The 5550-nt window shown below is 41.4% G+C and overlaps 1 long non-coding RNA gene across 1 annotated transcript; it reads left to right on the top strand.

The window, feature by feature from the left end:
• The first annotated feature begins 317 nt into the window (after nucleotides 1–317).
• Nucleotides 318–1933, top strand: LOC118559016. Its single transcript, XR_004928601.1, has 3 exons — nucleotides 318–536; nucleotides 621–993; nucleotides 1499–1933. It is a non-coding gene; the product is annotated as an uncharacterized LOC118559016 (long non-coding RNA).
• The last annotated feature ends 3617 nt before the right edge of the window (nucleotides 1934–5550 follow it).

Below are 5550 nucleotides of genomic sequence, written 5' to 3'. Positions count from 1 at the left end.
CCTTTGAATGTTCCAGTTAAGCTGTTTTACTGTTTTTAAATGTTCTTTTTTGTTTCTACATTCTATCCCTACTTGCTTTTATTCCTATATTTTAATCATGTAAAGCACTTTGCATTGTCTCTGTACTGAATTGTGCTATATAAATAAATTTGCCTTGCCTTGCCTTCCTCTCTGTTGTTCTCTACAGCTCATCTTCCTCTCTGTTCTCTCAGTCCATCAGGTGGAGATGGAGCAGGGGGCGGAGTCTGTTCTGCTGCCTTTCAAAACAACACCTGAGCTGCCAGGAGATGCTAAAGTGGTGTGGTGGGACAGAGATAACAGGAAGGTCCATGTGTATAAGAACGGTTCTGATCAGCCTGTAGAACAGAACCAGTTCTACAGCAACAGAACCAAGATGAATGAAGACCTGCTGAGAACTGGAGACCTCAGTCTGACTCTGAAGCGTCCCACAGAGAGAGACATTGGAGAGTACAGATGTGGAGTCTGGAAGGACGACCAACCACTGAGATGGAAAACATTTCATCTCACAGTCAAAGGTTTGTGGTTCTGTTGTTTGTTCTTGTCTCTCTGGTTCTGTTTTTGTTATGTTTTAGGTTCTAATGGATCTTTTGTCTTCTCAGCAAAGAGAGTTTCGGTCAAGAACCAACCAGAGAATATCAGGACCAGAACCATTGACCCGACTCCTCTGATGGCTGATCAATCAGTCTGATCTGTTTGTTCATCAATGATTTGTTCTTGATCTAATCGGACCTTGGTTCTGAGAGAAGGTTCTGATGGATGAAGAACAGAGGACTCTTCATCAGCTGCTGCCTCTGAGTCCAGTCTGCAGACTCTGTATTGATCAGGATTAATGACTGAGAGCTTGAAGCTGGTTCTGGTAGCAGAATCTGACCCAAACTGAGAGTAAAACAGTCAGGAGGATGTTTCCAGTCAGAGACCAGAACCATCTTAGGTTCTGTGTGGCCCGATCCAGCAGCTGTGATCCTCCTGAAGGTCCAAAGGTAGATTAGTTCTGGTGCCTCTGAACTGGGAAACCATTTCATGACGGGTTCTAAACGGTCTATTGATCAACCTTTGATCCATTCGGGTCTTCCTGTAGTTGATGGTGAAGGCAGAATTAAATGGGCGATCCTGGAAGCTGAGATCTACGGTTTTGAGCTTCCAGCTGAAGGTTCGGATGAAGAAGAAGCAGCCAGAACCCTCTGGGCAGGAGTTCTAACATGGACCCATGGAACCAGGAGTTCTAACACGGACCCACGGAACCAGGTCCACTTGAGGAGGACAGGACTCTGGAGCTGGAGGTTTGATGTGTTTAAGGTCAAGAGAATCAATAGGAATTATTAACGCTGCAGTCAGAAAAGCAGCAGGTTTAACATTAGAGCCCAATCTGAACCAGAACCAAAACTCTAACCCAGAACTCAGACCCAGAACCAGCCTCCAGCTAACTAAGGAACATTATCTCCACCATTGTTTCTTCTCAGTTCACATTCAGACCCAGAACCCTGACCCAGAACCCTGATCCAGAACCAGCCTCCAGCTCCTGAGGAACATTCTCTCCATCATTATTTTCTGTTTAGTTCACATCCAGACCCAGAAAAAGTTTAAATGGTGGAAAGGTGAAACTTTTGGTGCCTTCAGGGTTTCTGTCAGATCCAGTTTTCCTCCAAAGTCAGGATAGAAGTTCTGAGCTTTAGTTTGATTCTCTAGCAGAGAGAGGTGGTTCTGGTCCGTCATCAGAACCTCATTTCTCAGCAGCAGCTCACATCTTCACTCAGTATTTCTGATGTTTAGTCCGGCTTCAGCCCAGGATTTAAACTCTGATGAAGCTTTTCTAGATCTGTTACTTTCAGCTGTTCTAGTTTAGATTTAGCTTTAGGTCTGATTGTTAGGAATTAAACTATTATTAGGATTAGTCATGATGAACTGATTATTTCACAATGTTGTTTGTATATCTGTATATCTGGAGTGTGTAATGAAAATAATTTCCCTCTGGGATTAATAAAGTATTTATGATTCTGATATTGACAGAAGCTTCTGGTTTTAGATCTGTTGGTTTTTATCTGACATGTGATCAGATTTTATTCACACATTAACCTTGTCTCTAGAAGTTTCTCTGTTGTCCTTGAAAACATGTTTGGTTCCTGACTGGGTCATAAATAAAGGCAGTAACCGTCCTCTCAGAAGGAGGAGGAGATGTTTCTGAAGCCTGCTGACTGATTTATCATCCTCTCTCCTCTCCAGAGGCTGAGGAACCACAGAATGACCAGCAGCAGCAGTGCAGCACCTGCTGACCAACTTTAGTTCTTTAAATCACTAAAATCTAAAGTTTAAGCTGCCAGTCTGCGGTTGAGTTGACACAATGAGCCTCTGACATCTACAAGGAGAGTAGGCAGATCATAAGGAGCTAAATGAAAACGCTCTGCATGAGATGTTTGATGATAAAAACATTCCTGTAAGCAGATTATTACTTGTGACAAGGTAACAGGGCTGTGAGCCTCATAAGTTCATTTATTGGCATAAACATAGTGACCCTAAAATAAATCCACATTTAGTCAGATGTGTTAAATTAATCATGATAAAGAACGATGATGTATCCCTGCTTCCTTTAAGAATTAAAATGATGCAGAAGTCAAATAATATCTGAAGTAAATATTTAACAAAGGATCAGCCTCCTGCTGTCTCTGTCTGCAGGCTCTCCTCTTAGTGCTGCAGCTCTCTATCCTGACTCATGGCCTTCTCCCTGGGCCACCTTTGACTATAAACAATAAAATATTTTAGAGGTTTTGGTCACTCTTAATAAAACATATTCATGCTGCTCACCTGCCTGTAATTCCTCAGACTGCAGCTGTGAGGGAACAGACAGACACATCCCTCCTTTCACTTTCTGAGGCCTCTGATGCTCTCTGTCACACAGCAGGGCTATGGAGCATTTAGCTGTAAAATACATTTATGGTTATTTACTGCTGATGTCAGAGAATTTTTGACCCCTGCTCACCGATTTATTCATTTAAAAACAGAACTTCTCTGTGATTCTCTTTCCACTGTAGTCAGCCTCACAGACAGCTGCTGCTGCTTCATTATGGCTACAAACCTGCTGTGGAGCTTAACAAATAAATTAGAACCTCTACTCCATTTGCACTTTGTAAAACTGCAATAAACGCAGTGAAGAGATGCACAGCAAGTTATGCACCAGACCCCTGATAGAACATGTAAAATAGAGTGAGAAATCAACAAAAAAAAGAAAAGAAAGGCAGCAGAGAGGAAGAGTCTGAAGAAGAAACAAGCACTGACACCTGATGCAGCAAAGTCCACTGAACTGAAGGTTTTTTTATTTTTTAATAAAGGAGCAGCTAAGGTATAAACACTGGTGTTGAACAGTGAAAAGGCCAGCAGACTATCCTATAAACAATAGTTTAATAAGGATTTTAGTCTCACTGAGGAATAATAAAATAATCAGTGTGCTAAGATGGTGCAGCCCATTTCCTCCTCCTCTCCCACAGGTGGCTGCTGCTCTGGCTGCAGGTCATTTCAGGCCTGCAGTGGCTGCAGATAAGCGGACGGCTGTCAGCACTTCTCTGCCAGAGTGTTAGCCAGTATTGAAATCATTGTAATATTAGCCATAGGTGGTAGGACTCAGTCTCTCTGGTTGCCTGGGTAACTGTGTCTCTTGTGTCCCGGGTCTCATCACCTGCCGATCTTACCAGTGAGACCTCGTTCCCTTTCTGAAGAACCCTGCATAGTTTCCTCAGTAGTGGTTCAGTTAACCTTCTAATTCTGCCTGGCTTGTCTCTACATGTGGGTAAAAAAACAGCTACCATGACACAATGAATTAGTGGAAATTCTAAAATATGGTTAAAGAGACAGTGGAAAATAAATGTAATACTAAAATGTGATTAAATTCAGATTTAGTGTATTCTGCTTAAACTCAAATTATAAATTCTGCACCAGGAGGCGCTGCAGCGTGTGGCTAAGTATAATGTCTGCTTTCCCTGCTTCACCTGCAGCATGGGTGGCTTCATGAAGGATGACTTATTTTCACGTTTCTCATCACAAACAGACAGAAGCACAAACTGCAACATTCACAAGTGTAGAATGAATATGTGGTATTCTGCTGCTCAATCAATACATACAAGCGTGAGCTGCAACAATGAATTCACTGTATAATTTTTCCCAGATGCATCTGTGGAAATTTAGACAGAAGAAAATTATACATTTTGTTATTACACATTACTTTTAATCAGCGCTTTAAATGGAAAAAAGTAAGTGCCAGTGCTCCCCTTAATGTCATCCACATATGAGACAGAGACACATGATTTCTATGAGCTTTTTACTGTCACAGTTTCTTTCTGTGACATATTTATATATATATATTTATTTCTCTTCAGTATCAGGCCTGGCCTCAACAAACCCATGCCACCGTATAAATTTACATTTAATCTAAAAATATGCTAGTATCTTCAAAAACGCAATATATTGACCAGCCATACACAGAGTCTCTGCATTCATATTTAATCATATTTATATCAAACTGTCCATTAGGTAATGATCTGTCTTCACTTCCATCTGACACAGGAATAAATTTGGAGAGGAGACAGCAGAGGCTGAAAGAGAAAGCAACAAGAAGCAGAAAACATTGAGAGAACATTTCACTCCATCAGTAATTTACTAATGCCAGTTTTAGTATTTTGAAAAGTTGAAATATAACAGCAGGTTTTGCACATACAGCATAATGATTAATAATAATAATTTAGAAAACAGTGGTCTTTGTGTAAAGCTAATGGTGATGACCTGCATCAGAGTTTAGATCCCAGCTTAGTTTAAAAAGTCTGCAGCAGCTCCTGGGTTCATCTCTGTTGGTTTGGTGCTTCCAGCCTCTCATCAGCAGCATCCTGCCTCTGATCCTCTCACCAACAGTCTGGCCTCTGCTCATCTTATCTGACGTATTGTTGACTCTCTCCCTGCAGCTAAATCATCAGCATCAGGCGTCTGTGGGGCATCAGGATCCCTGTTAGATGCACTAGATGCTAAGTTGTGGAGTGAGATTTCTATTATTTGTGTAGTGAAGGACTGCTGATGTCATCTTCTTCAGCCCTTTAGGAACCAGGACTACATCCCAGCTGTGATGCGTTTATCCTCTCATTCAATAGACCTACGTTCACTTGAATGTACGACAAGCTTTTTGTTTTGAGGCAATATTTATCACAACACATTCAGAGTTCAATTCCTGTTGATTGATAGTTATTTTTACTCAACATATATATAGTTGATTGTATATCAAAACTGGATGTGTTTCGTCTGGAAAATATAACAATTACATGTAAAACAATCTTAACTTAGATGAAAAAGAAAATGATAATGTAATGTTTTCTTGGGAGTGCTATGACTTTTGCAGGGGGGGGGGGGGGGGGGGGGGGGGGCTATAGCACCCTCTAGCGCCCCCTGGTGCCGCCACTGACCTTCTGCCGGTAAGTACAAGAAAGGATCAAACATCAAGAAAGACAACAAGGTAAAATAGCTGAATTCATGCTGCCAGCCTCCAGCTGCAGTTTA

The sequence above is a fragment of the Fundulus heteroclitus genome, unplaced genomic scaffold, assembly GCF_011125445.2.
Source record: "Fundulus heteroclitus isolate FHET01 unplaced genomic scaffold, MU-UCD_Fhet_4.1 scaffold_202, whole genome shotgun sequence".
NCBI lineage: Eukaryota > Metazoa > Chordata > Actinopteri > Cyprinodontiformes > Fundulidae > Fundulus > Fundulus heteroclitus.
The sequence above is the reverse complement of the archived record's forward strand: the minus strand, read 5'-3'. Positions and strand labels throughout refer to the sequence as shown.